A 15181-nucleotide genomic window follows, 5' to 3' on the forward strand; every position below is an offset into this window, starting at 1 on the left:
GTTTCCTGAAGCTTGCCAGACAAGTTTGCGACATTCGTCGGCTCCAGTGATTTTATCCAATTACGTTCTTAAGTGCTCTAGTCGTTTCCATGCTGCTTAATGCAGCCTCGCATGTCTTCTCCATTCCAGTTTTGGCTAAGTTTAAAGGCATTACCGAAGAGTTAGTGAAACATTAATAATTCAGTCAATCAGGCAGTGATATGCTGCGTGGCAAAGCTTTTACACTAATGGTCACTGCTGTTCCACTTCAGTGGCTCCGTGTATTTGGCACCACAAGAAATGCATTCCCAACAAAGAGGCCGCCAGTAGAGCATATCGTTGGACCTCGTGTCCATCGTGAGTTCTGTCTTCATCCTTCGCCGAAGGTGTTTCCCCAGAAGCTCGATGCGTAAAAGGGGCTTCGGGTTGATGCAATGGAAGACAACGTGTGGAACTCTTTTAAGTACCTGTGAACATTGCCAGAATTTTGAGTAGGTTTAAGGTTGGTGTCCAGACACAGCTAGCGCCTCAAACCTGTCTCCCCATCGGTCTCTGAACTCGATCATGACGTATCCCTGAAGTGCTGTGGCAACAAACCAAAATGATCAATCAGCAAGAGATGCTTTTAAGATCTGATATCACCTTTGCCTGGAACAAATGCCTCGCTGGAATAATGAAAAAGGAATTCTTCGATATGAAATTACGCCTCGACGTAGCAAGCGATCTCTGGTGATAGATTTCAGTGAACCCAAAGAGAGAGAGAGAGAAAAAAAAGAATTTTAAGTAAGTAGTTATGAAGGAGCTCCAACGCTGAATGTATGACGAGAGTGAGATGTATTTGGTCGACCTGTTTGATTAAGTTGACAACGAATGGTTTCGGTGTAGGGATCTGCCGATCTGTACCAGGAGCCAACAACTTTTAGTGATCTGTTTCTTATAACGAGAATTCAAGAGAAAGGGAGCGATTTCTTTGCAACGTCTCCACCTTCCTCCCTCCGCTGCTCCTCCGGCAGTGAGGTAGGATAAGGCTCCGCAACACTAGCACCGAGATGTGATCCTCTGTCCTGTTTTATGGAAAATATTATACTTACTGCAGTTGATATAGTCCTCCGACAACCATGTGGCGACATCATCATCCTATCGATCGAAAACGGAGGCAACACTAGCTGCAACAACGAAAGTAGAGCAGAAATATCGTCTGTAATGTAGATAGAAGAGGAAAAAGGGAAGAGAAGAGGCAGAAAATAACAGAGGCAAGAAACATTGCATCATCATCACCATCGACAAGAACAACAAAAAATAGCATAATCGTCAGTATGCAATAAGTAAGTATATTGACAGTAACAATAACAACAGCAGCAACCACATTAACGGTAACGCCAAGAGCCAGCAGGAAGAACATAAACACCGGCGAGAGCGACAACAAAACAGGAAAATAAAAACGGCCAAAGGGAGATCAACAATTGTCTGAATAGCAATGGCAAGAACAGCAGCAGCAGCAGCAGCAGTTCTGCCAGCGTCACCAACAGCTTTAATAATTGTAACGAGCTAATAGGAGCGGCATGAATAATAGCAGCAAAACAGCGTCGCTGACAACGACTAGCACATGGGTTCATCTGGGTTTGAATCCAGAGCGCGGCAGTTGGCCCATAGTCAACCCAGCTGTTCATCCTCCCCTCACTTGGCTCCTTCTCTTCCGTCTTTTACAAACTGAAATATAAGGCTGATGGGAGGGAGGGCGGGACGAAGGGGAAGGTCTCAACCCCTTTCAATCGCCTTCTAAGACACGCAGGGAATGCGGAGACACAGTTCTTTCTTCCGTGTCTAATCGGATGTAGCATACAGGAGATAGCTATGAATAGGATGTGCACCTGCCCGTGCTGTTTCAGTTACTAGAAAGAAAACTATAGCTTTAACATTATGATTAAAAAGCATCACATCGCCCCAATTCGCTATATCCCATGCATGTCTCACACCCTCCTGCATGTTCAGGCCCCAGCACCTCGAAGCATCTTTTGCTCCATCCTTTCATTTTCTCATCGGTTTCCTGCTCTTCCTTGTTCCCTCCACTTCCGACATCTATACCTTCTTAGTCATTTTCTCAATCATCCTCTCCATATCTTCAAACTATTTCAGTACATCCTCTATATCTGTCTTACGCCCACACCTCTTTCTTACCCTTTCATTTTGTGTTTGATCAGCCCTCCTCACACCACATATCGTCCTGAGACATTTCACTCTAGAACATCTAATCTCTTACGCACTCTTTCTTTTTTATTAAGTTACACTGTCGGGACTACTGTTCCATCGAACATACCCCTTTTTATTCCCACAGGCAATGACCTCTCTTTCCAAAATATCTCGCTGCATCTGTGTGGGGAGACTGCGGGGGAGTGGAGTTGTAAGCGTTCGATGTCTTCGTTGTTGTAGTTGCGTCTTGGGTGTTCAGGTCTTAAGAAATGACACGTATGTGTGTGTAGTGTTGTAAGGATGGTTGATATGTCCTAAGAGAATATATAAGCTAAGATACAAGCAACACAACTGTAATATTCGTCCCCGTGATATGCAAGCAGTAATCACACACACACACACACACACACACACACACACACACACACACACACACACACACACACACATAAGAAGTTGCCTATTTGTGGAACCACTTCACGTAAACACAGACACACATAAACTAGTACACACGTACACAATCACCCACATGCAATAAACCTTATTACAGCAACATTAAGATTAGATAGATTGAATATGGTAAAAGTATCTTTTTCTGCCAAGGATTATCAAAAAGATAAAACGAAAATTCGTCTGGCTGTCTCCATGTGGGAGAGCAGTGTATCCACTATGTCATACGAATTAAATATGAATAGATATATGAGTATGTATTTCCTTTTAATACGAAAAACTTATATTTTCTACATACTGAAGACATTAGTATATAAGTTAACAAATGTAACTTCAAGTTCGTAGAATGGAAAAAATTATATATATTTTTTTCGACCTAACCAGGGGAAATATTCACGACACATCTGTTTCCTGCGGGCAAGGGTTGAGAGCAGCGGATGGCTGACTGTAATATGAACCCAGCAGAAGGTAGACTCGGCTGAATCCTCCACAAATAACCACACTGATTTTACCGTTTTGAAATGGTATGGAGGAAAGAAGTCTCCCAGGTTGTCTGCACTCTTTCTTATATTATCAGTCTGATGTAACATTTGTCGACATTTTCTTATTTGAATTCGTAATAGATTCATTATGATGTACACACACACACACACACTAACACACACACACACACACACACACACACACAGACACTGACACACACACACACACACACACACACACACACACACACACACACACACACACACACACACACACACACACACACACACATACACTTACATACACTTACATACACTTACATACACTCACACACACTTACACACACTCACACACACACACACACACACACACACACACACACACACACACACACACACACACACACACACACACACACACACACACACACACACACACACATACATACACTTACATACACTCACACACACACACAATTAGAGCCATGTCTTAAAGCCTTCTTAAATGACTGTCGTCAGGCTGTAGTCTACTGACGGTCCACATGCACGTGGTCTATTACTGTGAGATCCCACAGGGGATAAAGCTGCTACCCTTGTGTCTCCTCATCCTTATAAATGATTCCCTGACGGACGCACCGGATCAACGGAAGCACGTCGACGACATTCTTCTTTCTATCGTGGTTAAAAACTCCTCACTGCTTGGAGCGGTTTTCCTCCCAGAGCCTATCTTCGTAGCTCCTTCCACAGAGCATCTCTACCAAGCCTATCCTACGTTTTCTTGATATCCATAAATGCCATATACAGAGCCGTCTCTTTCACTGAGTATTTCTCATATAGATACTTCAAAGTAAACACGTGATCCACACATTGTATGACTCTCCTGAAACCACATCGTTTCTCCCCAGTCTGATTCTCTGTACATGCCACCACCCTTTCAGTCACCACTTTCCCCGTACAATTTACCAGGTACACTCAATAGACTTATATCTCTGTGATTCGAACATTTAAGTTTGTCCCTATTGCCTTACTATGATGGCACTATACGGGCGAATATTCTGCCAGTGCTCAGGCACCTCACCTTGAGCCACACATACACTGGAAATCCTGACAAACCAGTGAACAATACAGTCTCTCTCTCTCTCTCTCTCTCTCTCTCTCTCTCTCTCTCTCTCTCTCTCTCTCTCTCTCTCTCTCTCTCTCTCTCTCTCTCTCTCTCTCTCTCTCTCTCTCTCTCTCTCTCTCTCTCTCCTTGCTTGAGAAATTCAACTGCAATCCCATCCACTCCAGTTGCCTTGTCGCAAAAGGTAGTTTACTCATTGCCCTCTTGTGTTAGCCTGGACGGCTCGGTCAACAAAATGCCGTAATCAAGGCCATCTCATTAACGTGTCCACTCTTATTGATGTAACTTAGATTATCAATAAAATCATTTTCTGTGATGTTTCTCGTATCATAATCATTTTCACCCTTGGTAATATTTTCATAATTTTCATCATTATTGTATCATTTTTTGTTAATCTTATACTCGCTATCATTTATCATGTTCTGCTTTTGTCATTATCATTATTGTAAATGACTTAAGTATACAGTACATTCATCAGCATCATAGATATCTTCATTATCTTACCCATCTTGTTTTGATCACCGTGTGAACGTTATTTCTGCATCACGTTAATAGGCTTCAGAAAAATCTGCCCACACATACGTCTCTTAGCCTCACATTTCCTGTGTGCGTCTCCATCCTTGACAGTCCATTATCGTGCAACAACGTCTTCCACTCACCTCCCACACATATATTCTCCTCCTCATTACCTCTGCATCCTGCCTCTTAGTGCAACAAGGAACAGGTTCTGAACACCAGTTTCTCTTCAGTTTTCCCTTTTACCATTTCCTGTTTCCCCACCATATACTGTACATATTCTTTCATAAGAACCATAGAGAATATATATGAAAACGAGTTCCTGTAGCTTTAAGAGCATGTATCATAGCCGCTTCTATGCACACCCCTATATCTGCTACCCTGTCCTCCAACACATACAAAGGGCCTTCAGAATGCTCATTCCATCTCGTTTTCGCCTCTTCTTTGTCTGTTATCACTTCCCCACTCTTCATGGATGTTTAATTTGTTCATTGATTGGGTTGTTAGGGAGGTGAATGCGAGAGTTTTGGTTAGAGGGGCAAGTATGCAGTCTGTTGTGGATGAGAGAGCTTGGGAAGTGAGTCAGTTGTTGTTCACTGATGATACAGCGCTGTTGCTGCCTTCACCGATACTCTCATTTGTTTTTGTGTTTTCCTCACAGTATTCACCTCTAACTAAACATTTTCGTATTTCTTTTTTTTTTTGGTTTGCTGATAACTTCTCAACTCTTATTTGCCCTCTTTTCAGCCTCTACACTTTGCTTTTGGGTCATTAGAATTTGGCCGTCTCAAACTATGACAGAATTCATTTTTTGTTACTGTGCTATAAAGTAATATATTAGAAACAATATGTTCTTACAAGTCTCTGTAGATCGTTGATGTGGTAGACCTGAATTTGTACTTCAGCACCACCACCACTACTAGGTAGACCACACAATACTCGGCAAGCTGCAGCGTCACTTGATAATTGTGTGGCCATCGGCAACTCAAGGGTGGGCCATTTTGATACCTTTCTCTTTTCCTACACCTCGAATCTTTGGAACACTTCACCTTCTCATGTCTTCCCCACTAACTATGAACTGGCACATTTCAGAAGACAGGTCTTTCTTGTCCTCAAAAATTCGTTACTACTTTCCCTTGTCTTTTCTTTTTCTGATTCATACTTCTCTCTTTACTTCAATTAAAGCCCGGCCTTGATGTGGACTTGTGTCCTTGACTGGAGCCCTCAACATAAAAGGATAACCAAGAATCGTTTGTTTTCTCCGGAGTATACCAAATGATATGTGTCAGATTACATCAAGCATCGAAACTTTATATAAACTGTGAACGTCTGATTTCGCATTGCAATCAACTATACCATTAGAGCGTAGAACAACAACGTTACGTAACTGCATCAGTGTTTTAGGTCTGTGCCTTGGCAAAAAGTATCGCAAACGTAAATTTGCTATGCATTTAGTTATGCTGCATACTTTCAGTATTTCCATATCGTGGAACAGACATCACCTAAGAATATTTGTAGTCATCATAACACCATAATAATCACAACATGAAGTGGGTTAGAGATTTGAGCTCTTTTCAGCTCGTCCAGACATGAACCACAATACCATCGTCAGCGAATCTACATAAACTGACTCAGTTTGTATGTCCTCACGGAGGTCAGCCTGCTGCGTATTATCACAGCTGACACCCACCCACACAACCTTACTAATATCCCACAGAGGCCTGCACTCAAGTCCATTACATCCTGTAAATGCATCTCCCTATTTCACATCCCATTTTAACATTTAATGATCTCAAGCAGTGCATTTAGATATAGCAGCCAAATCAGTTCGTACCGCAATGTCCTGTAATGTTCACCAGCTAACCCTCAACCCCAATCTCATCGATCAAGATCTTGTGTTTGTATTGGGATAAACACTCGTTACGTCGGGTAATAACATGCTGAAGTGGTGGGTGGAAGTGACTTGGCATCCACACGGGAACTGATGGTGGTAACGTTTTGGCAAAGTCTTCTATTTCCAATGCTATCAAAAGTCCTTCGTCTCTCTGCACGCGGAGTAATGCTTTCTCTCAAGCAAAATTGGTGGGTTTAAGTACAGCCGCCTGATTTCTGAAGAATACATTCGATCAATTAATTATTCTGCCGCGCTTGACCTTAAACCGTGACGTAAAGACGCGTCGTTGTATCGAACCTTGAACTTTGTTCCGGACAGTGAAGAAGGTTCTCACCACCATTATCGGTCAGCTGGTCCTCACCACCACCCACCGTGAAGCAGTCGGCCCTTATATTTCTCCCTCCACCGCCGTTAACGAATTAACACCACCCACTGTCACCCTAGCTGGACCCTCGTCATTGTAAGAGTCAGTCATGCTGTGGCTACCATCAGCCAGCTTGTCCTCGGTACCTCACGCTCGCCCCTTCCTCAGCTGCCTCAGCCATAAACGCCGCGTCGCACAATTGTTGCCCAGACTTCTCATGTCAACAACAAACAACTGTTATTCCTCACGGCCATTGAATGGCGGTTTTATAGCCGCGCGCGCGCCAGACCCGGGTCGTTAAATCCGGGTGTAAATCCCACGAGGTTTTATTAGAGGTTTTATTATGGCCCGAAAACACTTTGAGACATAAGGATGCACATGTCACGTCTCTGCCAGCGTAGGTAGAGCAAATATTTTATGTCGCTGGGCATCCCAATGAATTACAGTGTGAAGGTTTAATGGATATGAAAATTACTCAAGGTTTATCATGTCACCTTTCCCAAGAACACAACATCATAGGGAATGATAGTATATAGCAATCAGCTCCACGTACTCTCTCAGAGTTACTAGAGCCACAGACTTAACCATAAAGAAACCAATTAGCATTAAACTAATCTTATGAAAGGAATTTCAGTAACCATTTTAGTAGCCGGTTTGATCTAACGAAGAAAACCGTTGCTCACTTCTCCAACGCATATGTGGTCAGCTTCATATGATGTTCTCACATACTTTTCAGTTTTTTTATATTTTACTTTAGTCTCTTGCTACCACCTTGGTAGGTGTCCATCATTGTCACTGTGGACGAGAAGCGTTCCATATCCCACCATGACACATACTAACTTCATGATCAGTTATCCTTTCGGCGATACCTTACATATTTTTCCTATAGTACATGGTTGGATACCCAGTACATTGTATATACTGTATATATATTGCAATTTTCTTTGATAATTCTTCCACTCCTTTTCTTCATTACATGTCTTTATCCCAGGAAAAGTAACAGTGTATATTCATGTCTTGTGAATAATAGCATCTGTTTCTGAGTTCTTCCTTGGATTTAGGGACTGTTATTTACCACATGTTTCCAGTGTTGAGACCAGCACAGTAGGAAACGAGTGGGACGTGATAGCTCCCCATTAAAGGAGGCCTCAGATACACCAGCTGGTCTTTCCTTTCTCCTCGTCCTACCACTTCTGACATGCATACTCTCCTGGTTAAACTCTCCTCATTCCTCTCCATATGTCCATACCATTTCAACACATCCTCCTCAGCTCTCTCATACGTACTCTTCTTTCTCTGTCATTCCTTATTCGATCCTCCTCACACCACACATGGCCCTCGATCCCGTGTGTAAGAATTACTGATTTAAGACCAGTGAAACCACTGCATATCATCTTGTTTCTCTATGTTCACTGATTGGCCATTTTTCATGAAGGAGTCCGGTTATTATCCAGGACTTTTCTGAAGGCTCTTGCAGCACAGGTCTGAGCTGTATTCAGCAGCAGGGAAATGAAGACTCCTTTGGAATGAAAAGTTCTGTGACGTGACTGCACTCCCACTGGTACAGCCTTGCCGAAGACAACCTTTCACTTTCGGTGTAACCTCGAACACTCGAAGTCCGGTAACACTTGCACAGCTCCTTATGATGGAAATTATTCAAACGCCCAATCTGTATTTCGCAGTTACCCAGAAGTGTGTGTATATATATATATATATATATATATATATATATATATATATATATATATATATATATATATATATATATATATATATATATGGCTTTTTTTTTGCAGATGCGTTCGAAGTAAACAAGACTTACGGAATAGCTTACAGTACAGGCTTTCAAATCTTTTGTGTTCGCATCACTCTCGAGTGAAAATCAAGTGAAGATCTGTGAGAACACGATGACACTCGCTAACATCGTTTCACAACAAGCAAAATGCGTTATCAAGTTGATGTATTTCATTTCTGCCTCAACAAGTCCCCTCACGGAGAAGGAAAAAAAAAAAAGTCCTGTATTAGGCCTGACCTGCGACTCGCAAAAAGAAAGCTAAAGCTTACAGAAAAATCGGAGCGATGTTTGGACCGATGCAAGAAATCGATGGTAAAACCTACCAATGGTCCGTTTTCGAAGCCCTGATTGCAATATTTCAAATTCTTGACCGGTTATCTCGGCCAAAATTAGAAATTCTTCCTCCCCGCTCACGCTAAAGCATTTCATAACATGGTAGATAAGACGTATTATGAAGATGGGAGGGAATGTGGCCCAGCAATTTTGAATAACACTGGTAAGCAGATCCTGGTTACAATGTATGTTTTAAGGTTCTCTTTTTCTATGGGAAGAAAGAATTTTTAACACATGGACACTTATCAGTATACATATGCAAGCGATATGATAAATTTTCTGGTATACATTCACACGAACAAAAGAAAACCAGGAGATTCGATTTCATACATACTAGACATGTGACTCCGCTTGTGAAACCGAATTACACGCTCGTGAAATAGACGGAACTGGCCACATGTACGCATCCCTTGCGAGCATGAACTGACGCGCGCAAATTCACTATGAACGTAACAGTCTATGTAAGGATGAGGACTCGCTACAGTATTTGGCGGTGTTCCATAGAGGCATGGTGCCATGTGTGACCGAGATTGGTGGAGAGAGATCTCTAAGCCTCAGGCACAAAGAGGGACTTCAACACATTGTAGGTCTGACGGAACAGATGACCACACGTAGTGGAAATAAATATTTGGATGATATCTGGATGCAGTGGTAACAGGAATGTCACGCTCTAACTCGTAGCGTTATCGTTAGGTGATTATCCATTTGTCACGCTTGGCGCAGTTATCTCAAAGTTTGCGACGAAGGAAAAGCGAGAATTGCGACGTTTTCAAGAGGTATCCACAAGTGCCTTTGATGTAGTCACCTTTGCATCAGTGGAAGATCCCCAATCTATCTGTTTTCTCACTCTCTCTCTCTCTCTCTCTCTCTCTCTCTCTCTCTCTCTCTCTCTCTCTCTCTCTCTCTATCTATCTATCTATCTATCTATCTATCTATCTATCTCTCAGCATCATAACGTTGAGCCTATGATTAATCTGATGGTCCTCATCACGTCTGCTGAACCACTGCTAAAGACGATCATTAACCAGATATTGAGATATTATTCATTATGGTAATTGTTCTATGGTCGTAAAATGACTCCTCTCGGGGCACTTACTTTTCATATAACCAAGGGATCTAGCGCACTTAGGTGAGAGAGAGATCCATTGTCTTGTCGACTAGTTCCTTATTCTTCCTTTTATTATCCTCTCTCTCTCTCTCTCTCTCTCTCTCTCTCTCTCTCTCTCTCTCTCTCTCTCTCTCTCTCTCTCTCTCGCTCGCTTGCTCTGAGGTAAGAAAGTTCTATATAACTTTAAAAAAATGGAGAGAGTAATGGTCCGAGTGTAAATATGGGACATTGGATTCCACTACGTTAACATAACCTTAAAAACCCCGGATCTCTGGCTCGTTATGGGATCGGCAAAACATTCATTTCCCGGCAGGTACATCCCTACAATAACAACACTGCCACATTTCTACCACAACAACGTTAATGGCCACATAACTGTCACAAGCACGGATACATATCTAGTTGAATGTCAGTAGTAGGTAACTAACTCTACGTTGTGGTATGACATTGATGGCATATAATCACCTCGGTACATTGTACGTAAGTACTTAATCAATAGGTGTCGTGCAGCTTGCATCACCAGCGAGATATGATAACCTCTGCAGTCGTTATCAGAGGAATACCACGACAGCAGACCTACATGGCGAACACGAAGATATCAACGCTGGAAATTATTTACGCTGCATAGCTGTTGTTGCTAATGGTACACATCTTTCTACCTAATTAGCTTCTTCACCAGTAGCGGGGTAGCGTCAGGAACGAACGAACAGTGGGTTCATTTGTACACACGTACTCTCTAGCTGTTACTCTCTGGCTATAATGTTATATTATGTACTGAGCTGACCGTTTGGATATCACCTTCTCTCGAAGAGCTGAGCTTTGGAATTCACTTCCTACATTATGTTTTCTTCTTCAGATAACCTCTATACCTTTAAAAGTTAGCTCTACAGATGCCTGTAGAGGCTTAGTTAGTTTTTACTATCTTTTTCTCTCTTAATTCTTTCACTCGAGTTGGCCTCTGATTAGTGAATGTTTTGTTTATGGCATTTCTCTCATGAAATAGAGGGTCTACTATTCACAGTCAAGCCTCACAGGCTATTTCATGGTTTACCTTGAATGTTTAATGTACCCTGGTTCAGTCCATTGATTGAACGTCGCCCCCAAATACCACAGTACCACATCGATCAAGTTCGCTCAATCCTAAGCACGTCTCTCATCCCCCTGAATATTTAGGCCCCGATATTCCATTTCCTATTTCATTCTCTCTCCTTTTGGACCTCCCTCTCCTCTTCCTCCACTTCTGAAACGTAGATGCTCTTGAAGAGATAGTCTTTCGTTGCTCATCCTCTCCATATATCCGAACCATTTCAGAGCATCCTGCTCAAATCTTTCATTCGGACTTTTCTCACCCTTACCTTTGCCTTACGCTTTCATTCCTGACACGATCAACCCATCTCATACTATTTACTGTAACTAGGCATTTCATGTCCCTCACTGGCATATACTTGTCACAATATTTGTGCCAGCGTAACGGCTACGAAACTACCACTTCTATTCTATTGTTAGCAGTACATAACTACCTACACGACAGTTAAGACAAAACCACTGTAATCATGGGACTGAATTACAATACTACTATTGGAAAATACAGTTTGTGTACATCAGTACAACTACCAGTTACTCGATTAGTGCTGAGCTTTCTCATCTTCTCTCGGTAGACGCCAAGTAAACTCGATATCTGTCAGACTCACGCCTGCCTCCAATGAATCTTCACTTGTTTTCATTCTCGTGTTATCTCCTTTCTTTTTATTCTCGTGCTATCTCCTGTCTTCTTCTCCAAGTGTCTGTCTTTTGTCGTCTAAGACCTAAGGGACCTCTTGATTCTCTCAATCCATCTCATTCTAGGACGTCCTTCCGGATGTCTTCCATCTGAGCTCCAGTTCAAAATACTACTTGGTATTTCTTGTCCCTTCGCTTCTTTGTACCTGGCCATACCACCTCGATTTGTTCTTTTCACATATTTCTAGTACAGAAGTTGCATTTAGGTAATTTGTTGCTCCAAATGCGTATTTTCAGCCAGATGGCTGCCTCCATGCAGTAAACCGTTATATCTTTATTTACTTATACTTACTTTGGTGTTTTTCATCTTATCCATTTTTGTAACTTCTCTGATTCGCCCCAGTGTTTTCACTTCGGTACCTAAGATGTGTGAACTTATCCTGGTTGTGTGTGGATCTTATTATGGTTGTATGTAATATTATTTTGCCTTACTAAGTCCTTTCTTATATTACTGTATAAGGTATAACATCCTGATATTTGCATTGTAGTGATCAATTCTGTGTTTCCATTTCTTGTTGCTGTTCATTATTGTTACTCGTAGGCATGTAGAATTACTTGTAGCTGGTGATGATCCATATACATGTTACATTCATCTCGGTTTCTATCGCCATTCATCACTTTCATTTCACTTTTAACCGAGTGTCATACTGTGTATTTTCAAATTAACACACCGCCTAAGGGAACTCATGTCTCTCAGTATAATTATAACCAAACAACCTGTTCCTACTTGAACGTATAACCACCAACGCTACACCAGCTCACGCTTTCCTATAAATGTCACGACAGGAAGGAACAGAGAAGGGGGCCAAGTGAGGATATTTCCTGAGAGGCTCAGTCCCCTGTTCTTAACGCTACCTCGCTAAAGCGGGAAATGGCGAAAAAAAAAAACCCAGTCTGACGTGTATTTGGTGTTAACTTCATGTTTGATGTATGGTACAGATTCAGGCATAATGGCTCATGAGTAATAGTGCCATTGAATTAGTTCTCCTATTCGATTCCTGTAAATCGCTCTTTCTATGCGTTTGTAAAAGTGAGCCGCATGCAGAGCTTATGGAGTTCCTACTGTTACCATGAGCCTGGAGGCGAAATTTGTTGAATAATTATTGTTAGTAGAGAAGAGAATGACATTAGTATAGTTATACCAGCCACTGACTAGCCCTGTGGATGGTGTGGACACAATGACGAATATTAGATCACAAGTTCTTAATGCATCTCGAGTGTAATGCTATATTGTATTTTGTTTTAGAACGTTTCTTCTCTATTTTGGCCGAGTGTACGTATGAAAGTCAAGGAGGTGAGTGAGGGTAAAGGCCATCGGTGTGCTTATGTGCCATGATACGCCAGCCAATGTAAAGTAAACTTGTTCGAAATATTCATCACAGTTACGGAATATGAAAGAAAATGAGGTTTAGAGTTCCTGGAAAAATATGGGTAGAGTTTAGAATTACTAACATGAATGTCAGGGTACGTTATGAGAATTATTTCATCCAGCGGGCGTGCTTCTTGCCTCCAAGAAATATATGCAAATTGGGCTCAAATACCGGTGAAAGTAATTATGGCTTGCATTCTAATTGGCTTAATGATATTCTTCGCAAAGCATCAAAATGACATTATGACAATTCCATTATGTGTTTTTCTTCACCCTGCGTTCAGAATATTGGCCTTCCTGAATTCTGTTGACGTACTTTATTCTCAACTAATGTAATGCGGTAACTCCAGTTCTTGCATCAGTAATGCTGACACCAAAAGCATGTCTGCCATGCATGGGAAGAGACGCCAGCTCCCTTCCTTGTTTAATATTCTTCTTCTTGACGTTAACAAGAAATGTTTCCATGAATATGTACTAAGTTCATGTTTCATTAGAAAATGGAACGTGACATCAGACACTCAGTATACAGGATACACAAGTTTAGCAAGCTGTACGACAGTAGAGAATAGCTCAAGAGATGGGGCCCCTATGAGTATAAAGATCCCTTCCCATACAGGTTAAATAAGTGATTATAAATCGGTCACTTCATGAGCGCGCGCGCACACACACACACACACACACACACACACACACACACACACACACACACACACACACACACACACACACAGGTATCTCTATGAAAGAGGGATTTACGAATTGGTATCGTTCTAATCCCGTCTCCTGAGGCCCTTATTAGGAAAATTATAAAATATACAAATATCTTTAGGCAAATATTAGAATAGCGTTCGAGTCTCGGGATAAAGAAATATTCAGCAAGCTGTTCGCATCTTATATAAGACCAAAACCGGAATATGCTTCTCAATTTTGGCCGCCGCACCTAAAGAAGCACAAAGAGTTAAGAGAGATGGTCCAGAGGAGGACAATAAAGACAGTAGGAATTTAGAAAAGAGTGAGGTATGACCTGATCATAGTTTTTAAGGTTTTAAACTAGACTGAGTACATAGTGCACAATTCTTCGAAAGATGTACAGATAGACCCACCAGACGACATAACATGAGAATAAGGAAGAACCTCGTTCAAAGAGATGTGAGAGGTACATGTTGAGCCTATGAGTGGCAGGCGAATTGGAGTAAACTCAGGAAGCACATGGCCAGTGCAGAGAGCATACGAAAGTTTACGAGGCTGCCTGGTGGCCGAGTTTGTCGAGGAGGAGGAGGGTGTGTGTGTGTGTGTGTGTGTGCGTGTGTGTGTGTGTGTGTGTGTGTGTGTGTGTGTGGGGGGGGGGGGGGGGGGGGGGGGGGGGGCAGATGTAAATTTCCCTCCCCGCACGGCACAAACAGGTAATTACAAAAATGGTAATTACACACACACACACACACACAACCAGTGTGTATAACTTTCTCCCCCTAACACACAAATGGTAATCACGTATCACTGTGTGTTTACTACAAAGCATTAGGTAGCCTCGCATACTGCTCTCCCGTCTCGCTCTCCTGGCTCGTGTCTCGCTGCTCGATGTGTCAGGTATGTTAGCTGGACCTGCACTTCATCATATGGCATTCTGCCGAGGTGTCTCAGTATTTGTCAACATACAAACTTCCGTGTTTTCTGTCTGTCTTACTAGAGGAGCTGTTGCGTTACTCTCAGAATTTCAGAAATTTTTAATCATATTTGATAAAAAGAGTTAGGATGGGGGCGGGTAAAGGATACTAAGGGATTCTTTTTACTTTTCCCACATT

Source organism: Panulirus ornatus, chromosome 4 (assembly GCF_036320965.1).
Source record: "Panulirus ornatus isolate Po-2019 chromosome 4, ASM3632096v1, whole genome shotgun sequence".
Classification (NCBI taxonomy): domain Eukaryota; kingdom Metazoa; phylum Arthropoda; class Malacostraca; order Decapoda; family Palinuridae; genus Panulirus; species Panulirus ornatus.